The 14,121-nt window shown below is 33.4% G+C and overlaps 1 long non-coding RNA gene across 1 annotated transcript in view; it reads left to right on the top strand.

The window, feature by feature from the left end:
* Positions 1–13,036, top strand: part of LOC129398058 (uncharacterized) — a 52,558-nt gene extending 39,522 nt beyond the window's left edge. Inside the window, exon 4 of the long non-coding RNA XR_010112525.1 lies at positions 12,704–13,036. This is a non-coding gene — a long non-coding RNA (uncharacterized LOC129398058). The remainder of the gene's footprint in view (positions 1–12,703) is intronic.
* The last annotated feature ends 1,085 nt before the right edge of the window (positions 13,037–14,121 follow it).

Below are 14,121 nucleotides of genomic sequence, written 5' to 3'. Positions count from 1 at the left end.
TCTCAAAAATAAAGAAAGAAACGAAGGGAGGGAGGGAGGGAGGGAGGACGGCAAGTGCAGCGGCTCATGCGTATGTAATTCCAGCACTTTGGGAGGCCAAGACTGGCAGATCACTTGAGCTGAGGAGTTGGAGACCAGCCTGGACACCACAATGAAACCCAGTCTCTACAAAAAATACAAAAATTTGCTGAGCGTGCTGGTGCATGCCTGTAGTCCTGGCTGCTCAGGAGGCTGAGGTGGGAGAATCACTTGACTTTATGTCGAGGCTGCAGTGAGCTGAGATCGCACCACTCCTAGATGGTAACAGTGAGAGCCTGTCTCAAAAAAAAGAAAAGAATGAAAGAGAAGAAAATACAGGTATTACAGCCTAGGTAAGTATGTACCCGTATGCTAAATTGTTTAAAAGATTATGTCAGATGAGTCACACCTTAGCTTGGTCCTGTGGAGCACGTATCATTATTAGTCATGTCACGTTTTACAGATGAGTAAACTAATGCAGTTATAATTTGTGGATATATGTAATCAACTAAGTGGCCAAACTAGGATTTGAAACCAGCTCCTTGCCTTCTTAGCCCACGTTCTTATCCTCTAACTAGCACCCAGCCACCAGGACTATTTTCCCCTGACCATGAAAGGCAAACAACTTTCCATTCAAAGAATACTTTATAATGACAAATGATGGGGAGTCAGTATTGCCCTAAGGTCTCCAAGCTGCATCAATAGCTATCAGTCACACATCAGATAAATAGATTTCAGAAGTTTTGTGTACAGTATGTTCTTGAATTTGGGCTTAAGCTCAGACTGACATATAGTATTTCATCACTAATGTGATCTCTTTCTTGCAGAGGGAACATTCTTTTTTTAAATTGTATTGCATAACTTGTTTGCTTCCTAGCAAAACAATTTTTGAATTTCTGTATAATTTCTGTTAAATCTATTTTTGAAGTTGAGGCTTAGGTCAAATGCAAATATGAATATAGATTTATCCAGCATGCATAATTTGTAGTCTGTGTGGAACTGACTCATCTGTCTTCAGTATCTGGCAGTCACATGACTAGCTCTCCTGCTAAGAGTGACCTATTCATCCTTCAAATAAACATCCACAAGGGGAAGAAAAACAATATGTACAGTTCCAGAGAAGGAACAACATATTGTGCATGAGCTGATGTACTTGAGTCAGTTCTGCCAACAATCTTTCAAATTAAGAGTTCCTCATTCAGAAAGCAGTCAGAAATGAAATTCTAAATGTTAAGCAATCTAAAAACTTAAGATTATATTCTTTTTTAAAATACAAGTGAATGACCAAATTAGTAAACAACTTTCTTGAACATCTGCAGGATGATTTTGGCATATACGTGTTTCAAATAAATATAAAGTTCTATATTATAATTATATACAGACATATGCTTTTCTGTACTTACCCTAGTTTAATCCGGAAAAAAATGTACTTCTGTATTATCTGTGTTCTGCTCAACCCAGTCTGTAGTTGAGAAGACAGGAGATCTGTAGATGTATGCACAGGGCAAAATGTTTTAGATACTCCATGGTTTTTTCTATGAGAGGGGAAAACATCCCCACTATGTGAATGATTCTGTCAATAATGTACATCCCCACCATTTAACAGATTTTTAAAATGCATATGTCATTTTCAGTAAAAAGAAATGTATACAGTAATACCAACTGCAGACTAAAATTGACTTTCTGGAAAAGTTTCACACATTTTCAGTATAAACTGACTAAAATCAGAAAGATGAACTAACATTCTGAAATAGTCATCTAGCTTTAAAATGATAAATTATTGACTATTTGCCTTTATACATTATATATATATATATACACAATCATTTTAGGAGAGAACTTGAAGAAATGGTTTAAGAACATTAGGGAGTGAAATTGTACTATCTCTATATGTGAAAACCTCATCTATATAATGTGAAATGAGGTCTCATTTTTATGTGGGTTTTCATCAATGAACTAAAGAATTATATTACATTACTGATAGAAAAGTGTGAAGAAAATGCTTTGGATGGAAGAACCTTATAGTAATGTTTAGGATTTAAAATATAGGTATTTAACAGTCTGTACACCTTTGAAAAATCATTTCTAAATTTTTATCGTTGCAATTGAACACATTTACTTTAAGATTACATTAAAAAATTTTTATAAATGTAAAAAAAAAATTTAAACTGAAATTCCATACTGTATTAAAGCAAGGTTGCCTCCAAATTCAGATCTCCTTCTGACCCAAGATTTCAGGAATAATATATTATTTTTTTTCCTAACATTCAGTTTTAGAAGTGGCCAGGACAGTTAATAAAAGATGGCATTACAGAATTATTGACATTTCCTTAGGTGTGATGATGGCACTGTACCTTTGGAAAAAGATTGCCCTCATTTTTTAGAAATGGATGCCGAGTGTTTTATGTGTCATGATATCTGCAACTTATTTTTATATTTACATAAAAATGATGCATAGGTTTATTTATAGACAATTATAAGACAAGTAAGCAAGATCTTAACAATTGTTAAATAAAAGTTGAAGGCACCTGGGTACTAATCTACTTTCAGATTTTTGTATTTAAAATAATTTTTAAAACAAGAACATGAAGGGAAAAATAAATTCAATTATAGCCTCTGCCTTCTGATGCTCATATTCCTTATTCTCATTTCCACTTAATTTTTCCCATATGAATTATCTACCACTTTTTACCGTACGTGTTATCAGTGCTTTTTAACTGGTCTATAGTGATGGACCCAATTTTTTAATATTTCTTCAATTTATCGTAGATTGATATTTTTGCAAAATACAATGAGGTGCAATAAAAATGAAATAAAATGGTACGCCAAATTCAAGCTCTTCCTTATCTCTGCTAATGAGAAACTATTAGAATATTCCAAGTGGTAGATGATAGTGTTTTGGACCAGTGTAGTGGTAGCAAAAGTAATCAGAATGGGTGAGATTCTAAATATATTTTGAAGGCAAATCTGGTTGGATTTACTGATTGATTGGCTGTAGCATTTACAAGAAAGAGAAAAAAATGACTCCAAGTTTTTGGGTGTGAACAACCGAAAGGTTGCAGTTGCAATTAATTAAGAAAGACTAAGATAGCAACAGGTTTAGCAGGGAAATGTAGGAGCTCAATTATAAACTTACTATGTTTGAGATGCCCTCTAGACACTCAAATGGAAATGTTGATCCTGAAGTTTCATATGTGAGTCTGGAGTTGGAGAGAGGTCTGAGTTAGAGAGAGAAATTTGGTAGTGGTCAATCTATAAAAGGTGTTTTAAGCCTTGAGCTTGGGTGACTGATGAGTCAGTAATAATAACTGCAGAACCTATGTATGACTCATAGTTAGTGAACCAGAATCTATTCTAAACATGTTTCTAAGTATGTGTTAATTTCATTATTTCACACAATTAAATAAAATTGGTACAGTTACCTCCATTTTATAGATGGAAAACCAAGGCCCAAAATGTTGGCAAGCTGGCTCAGGATTATATGGAGAATATCAAGAGAATAAGTATAAATAGAAAAGAGGATAATTCTGAGTACTGGGTACTAGGGTACATAAAAATTAAAGAGTAGATGTCTAAAAGAAAAAAAAGACAGCTAAGTATAATGACCTGGAAGTTACGTGAGGAATATTTGTCAGTGTGGAAGAAGTAAATACTTCAGGATGAAAAGAAGAAAGGAAAAAATGGATAACAAATAGTGTAAGAGTGATTTGCTTTAGTGATGTTCCTAAGTATGCAAAAAGGAAACAACAAATGACCTTAAATATTGTAAACTACAAATGCAAATTTAATATATTTGACTGTTACAAGCAGTTAAATTTTTGACATGGCATATATACAATTCTCATACTAAAATTATATATATTTAGTAAATTAAGTATTGTTAAATATTGTGCACTTGTGCACGAAGGAAGGAGTAAGAACTAAACTAAATCATATTCTCATATATTTCAAATGGAAAATCTCATATATTTCAAGTTAAATTCTCTAAACTTAATTATAAATTTCTGACAAGCACACTGGATCCGTAAATTTAATGTGCTTAATATTTTTATAAATGAGAGGCATTTAAAATGTCAGAAGCGTTTAAAATATTAAACACTCATATTTATCTAATAATTATGCAACTTGTTCCTAAACACAACATAGTATAATTAATTCTGTATAATTATGTAGTTATTAGGTAAATACGTAATAGACATATGTGTTTGTGTGTTATACTTCATGTTTCCTATTATATATTATCTATTTATGTATTAGGTACTTTAATATATATCTTCCTTTGGTATAGTCATTTATATCAAATTGAAGAAAGTGAAAGTCAAAAGACAAGGCATGGATATGATGACTGCATATGAATAAGATGAATTTCTGCCTCAAAATTGGAAGCTGGATGCTAAATACTTGCAGAAATATTCTCAAGACAGTGCGGAACATGTTGAACTGCTTCTTAAACTTCAGCTTTGTCTGCTGTATTCATGTTGGACCATATCCTGAGCCTTTCATTTACTTCAAAAATCCAGTGTCCCACATTCCATGGGCATCTTCCAAGTATTAACCTTAGCCAATTATTTTATAATCTTTTTCATAATGCTTGATCTGAATAGATGATATTCCCTACTGTAATCCAGCTTGCAAATATTTTCCTTCACTTCTGGATTTTATTCAATTTATTATGGCTTGTTTGGCTTCTGAAGTTTTTCCTCTATTTTTTTTCCTATGTCTGACTTCTCATGACAGATTTAGAGTTGTTTTATTGTGTGAGGACAAGCTTTTTTACATAGAAAAACACAGAAAAAAGGAAGTAGACAGTGAGGAAAGAAGAAAGAATATTGTATAGAAAGAGAATAGCTATACAGTTTAAGGATTATGTTAGCAAAGAGTTTAAAATATAGGTGAATAGGAAAATAAAGTTGTATTTCATCACAAGATAGAGGGATATTCCTTGAAAAAAATCATTTTTCTGTTTCACCAAAGTTTGGTCATTTGGTCTTTAATCTTTGTCCTTCTTCAGAGTCATGTGGCAACACTTCTCTCCCTTCTGCTGTAGCTGATGCTTGTCTAGCCTTCTCTGGGCAGAGGCAAGGTCCTGTTTTCCTCCCTCTATTTTCTTTGTAATTTTTGATCAGGCATGAACTTGTTGCTTTTTTCCTTTTGTGGCGGACCCTTTTGACTGTCAGAAGCTCAGTGTCACAACTCAGTTTTGAAGCATATATATATAAAGAGAGAGAGACTTTTTTTTGAAGCCCTGCTACAGTAGGTGAATACTTGTAGAGGAAAATAGATGCCTAATGGAAAAGATTGATGAATTTCTGTGCAGAAAACATGCAAAATATTAATTTCAAGATATAACTCAGTACTTTAACAAAAATAAGAAGTAGACACTGGGAAATAGGATAATTCAATTTTGCTAATTTCCTTTAGGGAAAAATCAAGCTATTACACTTTTGTTTTACACTTTAATAATTATAGAAATGTTTTCATTTGTATTCCTAAAGTGTTAAGATAGCTATTAATAAAACTAAATTTTACGTCAAAGATAGTGTTAAAAAGGAGACAACAATGTACAAAAATAATACCTTAAAAAGAGAAAGAGAAATGAATTATTTGAAATATACCAATATGCAACAGATGCACATTAGTTAGGATATGTGGTTAAACTTAAGGCTGTAGATTAGGTTAAAACCAAAGTCCAACAATATGTTTCTTAAAAGAAATGTGCAACTAATTTAAAAAGAGATTTAATAATGAAAAAACAAACTAAGATAAATTAGGGTAAAGATAAAGTAAAATAAATGATGGCAATTTATTTCTCTAAAATTAAATTTTGAGACATCAATCTGTTTGATAAAAGGAACAACTAATGGAACAATTCATAGTCACAAACTTCTATGCCATTTGTTAACAAAGCACCAAATATATAAAACAAAATCTGTTCAAATGTATAGAGAATTTGTGAGGGGTACAATTTTTCCATGTTTTAACATTCATAATTGATTATGCAAGTGAAATAAATTGTTCAAAATATAATAATGAAGTTGATGTAAAAATATGTATTTATTCATTCTGAAAACATTTAGTGAGGGCTTACTGTGTGTCAGACATTCTTTCAGATGCTAGAGGATGCTATAGAAAAATGCGTACCCTCTTGTAATACTTTGTTCAAGTTCTGATCAGAAGGATGAATGATGGAGCCCAAGAAACCAGGTACAAATTCAAGCTTCTTCCATTCATAAGCTAGGCAGTCCTTACTCAAATTTCTTATCGTATCTATTCTTTAGTTTCCTCATCTGAAATGTAGGTGAGGCTAATTGTATATGCCAACTTGACTGGTTTCAAGACGCTTACATATTTGGTTAGACATTATTTCCGAGTGTGTCAATAAGGGTGTTTCTGGAAGGACTGGGCATTTGAATTGGTGGACTGAGTAAAGCAGCTGGCCATCCCCAGTGTGAGTGGGCATCATCCAACTTGCTGAGGGTTTGAATAGAGCAAAAAGGCAAAGGAAGGATGAATTCTCTCTCTCTGCCAGACTGTTTGAGCTGAGACATTGGTCTTTTCCTGCCCTTGAGCTAGAACTTACACCATCAGAACTCCTGGTTCTCAGGCCTTCAGCTCCAAGCTGTAATTTATTCCACGACCTTTCCTGGGTCTCCAGCTTGCAGAGGGTGGACTGTAGGAATTTTCTGCCTCCATAATCACATAAGCCAATTCCTTATAATAAATCTCATTCTAGATATACATATCTGTATATCTCCTGTTTGTTCTTGCTCTCTGGAGAACCCTGACTAATATAGTTATTCTGAGGATCAGTGTTGTTTTGAAAACTGAATATTTCAGTGTGTGTGAAGTACTCAGAACAATGTCTGGCACAGGCAGATCCTGCACAAAGGTGGCTAATATCATTATTACCCCTTCTTTTCACCACACCTCTAGTATTTCTGTAAGTTGCCCGTATACTAGCCCAGCAAATGAACCTTGATATTTCCATAACATGTAATTACCTAATTCATATTGTTGCTACCATTCAACTAGAGATTATTACAAAATAATTTGAAAAACATCTTTATAATTGCTCACTGATTAAAGATTTTAAGATGCTTTTCTTTCAAATATTTTTATTTCTCAGAGCACCTACAATGCTTAGCGTAGGTCTTCATTTTCTGTCACTCATAATTACATTCTAATATTTTCATTATTTTAATATTTATCTATTTTCTCTACCTTACATTACTGACAGGATTTTTGGCCATGTCTATGTTTTAATTTTCTGCTCCCCACATACAATTTGAACAAAATATTATATTTTAAATTCTTTACAATTTTTCTGTTATTCTACATTTCTCATTTAAACTTAACCAGTTGTCTTTTCACCTAATTCTTATTTCTCTTTAGGGGTCTCTTCTTTTATTTCACAGTCTGGATATATTTATATTTTATTTATGATGCTAGTCCATCAATTTTTTTGATTTTTTAATAAAATAACCCACAGAACTACTTATCTTCTTCTGAGTCATTAGGATATTTTTATATATTTTTATTCTATAGTATTTTTCATGCCAACTATTGGTACTTATAAGTTCTCAGGTGAGTTTGCTACACAACTACCTCTTTAAATTGACTTTGTTGGCATGATATTAACTTCCAATGACATAGCTATATGATCAGTTCACATTGAAGGCAAAACCCTGTAATAGACAAAATTACCTTTGTCAGATTGACTCTGGTGACAAAAAAAGGCTTTTATTTTCTTCAAACTATTATGAAATTATTTATATTCTATTAGAGGAAGAGGATCTAGGTAATTTAGCAGGCCAAGTGTTTTGCAGGTGCACGGTCACAGTTACAGTGATTCGTAATTTGGGGACCCTAATAGCACTAGAAGCTGAACTGCTCCCTGAATACTCTGCAGTGCAATAAATGGTGCCTATAACAGTGCTGTGAAAAATCAACATACCCAAACTTACAGAGAAAATTAGCAAGTTCACTTGGGGGAAAGATACATGGCCTGAGCAGATTTTTTTCCTCTCTCTTCAAGAGAAATAATTTAATCCATTATTTTGGGAATCAAGATTGATAGTTATCTGAAACTGGATATTTGGAAAAAAAAAACAAGGAAAAAAGAAATATTAATCAATTTATGACAAAATAAAATAGAACTATACTAATAGATATTGAGTATTATTTATACACTAGGTAATTTTCTAATCCCTGCAAAGTAGGATCTATCACCCACAATTTGCAGATAAAGAGAATGAGATAGAAACATGTAAATAAACTGGTCTGAGATAACCATAAAGTAAAAGTCAGGAGTGGTTTTTAAATGCATGCAGTCTGACTCAGGTTCTCTGCTATTAATCTGATAGAAGTCTCTTAGGAAATTTGTCATCCTGGTCAGATAGAAAAAACAGCCCAAGTAAAATAACCAGAATAAGCAGCTCAAACCCAGAGCTTGAGATTCCCATGTCCCATCAGAAATATGTTTTGTCTATTCCTCAAGCTCCATAGTTTGTCTTTAGAAGTACATGCTAGACACTTCTACAGTAAAAGTAGTGAACAAACGCCACTGATGTAAGCTACAAAAGACATTTGCCAATTGCGCATTCTAAAAATTTGAGCATATTTGAAATACTTAAAAAACCCTGACAGTATCTTCAGATTTGACCATTCTTGTAAGCATTTTGACACTTAATAAGCAGAGAACCTCTTACAGAGATTCTTCTGGTCCCTTTCCATTCATCATAAAAGATTTTAATGATTTCTTTATATATTGAAAATCTATTTTTATAAAACTGACCATACTAATAAAATCATGTAATACTTTGTACACGTCTGGCTTTGACCTATAAAAGATAATATTTTTTAAAAATCATATGTAATACTATATTGCTAACCATACATCAGTTTTATTAAAGACAAATAGACATTCCAAAAGGGGTTGCACGTCACATTTTTTGCTCTAGTAAGAAATAAGCTATTTTCTTGTCATTCGCTTGGAATTCCAGTATTGCCATTATATGCACTAATGATTTATTTGTAGGAATCTTTTTAATTGAATTGTTGATGTTTCCAAGGTAAAATCATAATATAATTTAATTACAATAATATAAGAGGGCACTTAATTATGTACCCTCTGGTATACCTGATTATGAGAACTGCATTCTGTGTTTCAACCCCTTAAACTGAGAACTGTTATAAAGTCCATAGTGTTAGGATATTTAGAAATAGAAATGTTAATGCATCCAAGAGAGATTAAAGCCTCTTGAGTTCATATGGCATATTAATTTTGGCTTTTCTTCAGCTTTGAATTCCCACTATTTAGTAACTTTGAAATTTCATTTCCTTTTTGGACATTTCTCAGCACCACCATGAGTCTAATACAGTAAAATTGGGCTACCATCCAAGTGACACAAGCCCCATGCACTGGGGAAACGTAGGGATGGTGGATTCTGCTCCAAGACTGAGATAGAATAGCTCTTTATTTTGCAGACCTTTCCTTTATTTTTACTTAACTTTCCTATATTTGACATGAGAGCAACACAATCTCATGAGAGGTGTGAAACTAAAGGAACAGGGCCAAAGAGGCCCATGCAGTCTCTTTTGAGCCAAAGTCCTGTAGATTTACAAGGTCTTCCTGATCTATACTTGATCTAATCCAGTGGTTCTCAAAATAATTCCTGAATATCACTGTCACCTGGCTAGTACAAATTTTCAAGCCCTAGGCTAGACCTGCGAAGAGGGCGTCACAGTCTGTGTTTTAATAAGGCCTTCGGATGAAATCTGATGCATGCTAAAGTTTAAAAACCTGAGTTTTCAAATCACCTTGGCTAAGCTCTACATAGGGGTTTAAGTCTATGCAAGTAGAGCAATACATAGAGTGATTTTTGTTTTTCTGCATTGTTGCTGAACCGTAAATAATCTATTTGTAAATCTTTGTTAGTAGTAATGAGTTTGAATTTAAAAATGTGGAGGTTAAAAATTATGACCATTTTTTTCTGCCTCTCTTTTATGTACAGGTTAATCCTCATTACTTACAAATTCCCTACTTGTGAAGTTGTCTACTTGGTAAAACTTTTTGTAATACAAAAATCAATTTTGTGGATATAAACAGATAAGTCTGGTGTAGTAAAAAATGTGAATTGTCCAACAAGCACATTTCCAGCTGAGTTCAAAGTGATGTCTTGCCTTCTTTTTTCAGCTCACAAACAATAAACAAGTGTCCTTTTGTGATCTATTTAGTGCCATACTTTAGGCATTTTTTTTTTTTTTTTTTGCTTCTTATTGGTGATTTCACTGCTTAAAATGTCCCCCAAGGATATTGCTAAACTGTGGCCCTTTTTTCTAAACACAGGAAGACAAAAGAATGTGCCTTATGGAGAAAATAGCTTAACCTCTTTCTAGAATGAGCTACAGGGCTGTAGACATAAGGTCAATGTTTATAAATCAACAATATATATTAAATAAGTTGTCTTTAGACAAAGAGACATACAAAAAAATAAGGTCATGTATTGCATTAATCAGTTGATGAAAATATTGTAACCAGAGGCTTGAGGGACCATAACCTGTATTTCCCATAGGAACAATGGTTCAATATTGACTGATTCTGTGTTTGCAGCAAATTTATAGAATGTATCAGCCACTAATAATAAAAATCAGTTGTATATAATTTATATTTCTCAATTCTCTGCCGACTTGCCAATATAATAACTCCAACTAGTGCTATAGTATTTTTTTACATTGACCTAATCTTGCACTTCCCAACTCATTTTAAGATTGAGTTAATGTCTGACTTCCAAACCCTTCTAGGACAGTTCGTAATGGCTTGTTGAAATCCTGTTTTTCTATAGTGTAGTTGTAAATCATGACAGATTTTAAGTTCACTAAATATTTGACTTCAGCAGCATCCAAATATGTTTCTACTATTTGATAAAAAGGAACATGTTCTAATTCTCATCACTGAGGTACATGGAACAAAGTTAATATACTCTGTTAAAACATGCCTTTCACTAAACTGGAAATTTAGAAACTGAAAATGTTAAGGAAATAGAATGGTGGGAAAGTAGATTTCATGAATTGACTCAAGCATAAGAAAACTTTTCACTGTCCTGTGTTTTAGATGCAGGCCGCTCCCCATCTTCTGGCCATGTTAACACCTTTGGACCTATGGCTGTTTATCTCCATTAGATTACATAAAATGGTATAAAGCACACTATACTACAGTGTTCTATACAAATTACATGCTTTTGGAATGCTTTTTTCTTATTAACTATTAATATACAAATGTATTTTACAGTTTGATCCTTGGAATTTTTTTTCTGGTTTATTTATTTTATTCAGATGTATTCATTTAAAGCATTAGGAAAGATTTTCAAGAGATGGATACAGAGGTGAACAGCAGAACTTAAATAGCCAAAATATTTACTCATGTGAAATTATGAATTGTTAATTAACAGAAGCAACTGTCAAAATCATGAAACACTATTTCTACCATTTATTTTTATTGCTAGAGTACAGGAAAAACTCATGTCTGTTAATCATTCAGCTTTAGACAATAACCAGGCTTTCATATACTGTGTTCGATGATGAATCTACTAATGCCAACTTCCTTTTTTTCTTACAAACTTCCTAAAAGAAGCAAAGCAGTTTAGATAGCAAGTCGATTAAATCAATTAAATTAAAAATTGATATTTTTATTTTATTTAAACGTAAACTTTTTTGTGAACTATAAAATGAAATATATTTAATAGTAAGGAGGCATTAAATGGTTTTGGCTATTGTTAAATGACTCGTAGGTTAAATTTCTATCAGAAGTTTAGATAACTTACATTTTAATCTCAGAATTTACTTTGGCTTTTATGATTTTATGAGTCAAAGTGCAGATGCCCAGTTTATTTATTGGAATATTTGCTGCATTTGTAATATGAAAGGTCATTAGGAATGACTCAACACCACAAAGCACAGTTAAAATTCTAAAACTGGGAAATGACAACTTATTATTTTTACACCAGCATTAAAGCCAATTCTCTTTTTATTTCATAATAGAAGTAAAATCCAATAATGAAGTCAATAGAAACAATGGTGGTCAGGGTTGATATTTATATTTTTATTCTAATGTGTGTTTTATCAATTAATAACTTTTTCTCTTTCAAACAAGAACTCAAAAAATAAATTCCTAGCCTAAAGTTCAAAGATTTCTGATTTTAATATCGTATATTTTGACTCATCAATGTCCATGTAACCTCAGACAAGAAGAATGTGGACAACATAATAATTGTAAACCATTTGCTAGTGCATGATCAGAAACAGACACATAAATTCTGGCCAAACGCATTAACGGAAGTGAGAGGGTTTCTCTAAAATCATCTCTTCATATCTAAATAAGAACCATAGCAAAATTAAGCTCTTCACATCCTCTGAATCAGTTTTGCATTTTATGGACTAGCTGAAATGGCTGTAGCCAAATTGCCACCATCTTTTAAGAAAAGCCAATGTCAAGGCTGGAGCAGGAGAGAAGGGGACCTGCTGTTAATGACAATGCTGAGCCATTGACTCCACCCATGCTGAAGACTGCTCAAAGGCTAGAAGTTGTGCTATTATATATACAAGATTCTTATTGTCTAGGTATTTAGGTAAGTGTTTGTAAGTTTGATCAAAATCATTCCAATAGTTTTTTTTTTTTTTTAAACAGAGTCTCATTGTGTTGCTCAGGCTGGAATCCAGTGGCATGATCTCGGCTCAGTGCAACCTCCGCCTCCTGGGTTCAAGCAGTTCTCCTACATCAGCATCAGCGTTCCGAGTAGCTGGGATTACAGGCACCCGCCACCATGCCTGGCTAATGTTGGTCAGGCTGGCTCGAACTCCTGACCTCAAGAGATCCACCTGCTTTGGCCTCCCAAAGTGCTCGGATTACAGGCATGAGCTGCCACACCCAGCCTCCAAATACTTTTTTTTAAAATCAAAATAATGATTTCAATGACTGAGATCTGTTATGTATTTCAACATAATCATGTTTCATAAAGATTTAGTCTTCTGAAAGCCAGTGTGAATTGTTTTTTTTTCTACAAGTTTAATCAAAACCAAACAAAATCAACAAACCTCTACCCCCAAATGTGGTACTGTTTCCTAAAAGAATGCATTTCCTTTTTACTTCCATCACCATACATTGGTTAATGACTTCTGCACTTAAAATTCCTAACACACCTCACATAGCTCTTTTGTGCAGTAACACTTTTCTTCTCTCCAAATATGTGGTTCAATGGAAGTTACATTTTTTAAAATTATATTTTCCTCCTCACAACTTATTGGTTCTAAGATTTATACCCTTTCCAATGTGTATAAGACTACTGTGATTTTGGGACATGGGACCAAGTGTAGCATGTCTGATCCTATCTTTGATGGCAAATACTTCTGCTGTGAGATATGGGAGCTGCTGAGTGAAAATCTTTTACTGATAATAAAGCCAGTTGTCAGAGGGAAGCAAAAGTAAGAGAAGAAGAGACTTGAGGTGACTTTAATGAAAACTCCTACCTGCCAAAACTAGGCAAAAATATGACATACATAAATATAAATTTCCACAAGGAAATTTCTTTCCCACCTTTCTATATCTTTCTTACTCTTTATCATCACATTTACTAATAGAGATAATGTTCTTGATACTCAAAGTGCATTTGATATACTATTTCTTACTCATCTCTTCCCCACCCCTGTTTCATACGGGGAGCTCCAGGCAACCTAGTGGGATGGGAATTGGGGACTGAGAGCGAAGAAGTGTAGCAATAGCATTAGCACAGTATTGGCGAAAGAGAGAGGAAACTGACAACATTCCTTCTTCTCACTATGGTTGTAGCTTGAGGAAGGCCTTTGCTTGGGGAGGTGAAAATGAAGGCTCAACTACAAAATGCAATTTAATTAACAAGATGGGAATTTTCCTCAGATAAGAGTGACTGTTAGACTTATTGTGCCAGAATAATAGCATAATAATAATGTTATGAAGACTATCTAAGATTTCTCCCAGAGAAAAGAGGAAGAACATATCATGGTGGATTTCCAGGCCACAGTGAAAAAGAATAGTTTGTTTGAATAGTTGCATCCTAATGAGTTATGTTC

Source organism: Pan paniscus, chromosome 5 (assembly GCF_029289425.2).
Source record: "Pan paniscus chromosome 5, NHGRI_mPanPan1-v2.0_pri, whole genome shotgun sequence".
Taxonomy (NCBI): Eukaryota; Metazoa; Chordata; class Mammalia; order Primates; family Hominidae; genus Pan; species Pan paniscus.
This window is presented reverse-complemented; position numbering and strand designations above follow the sequence as displayed.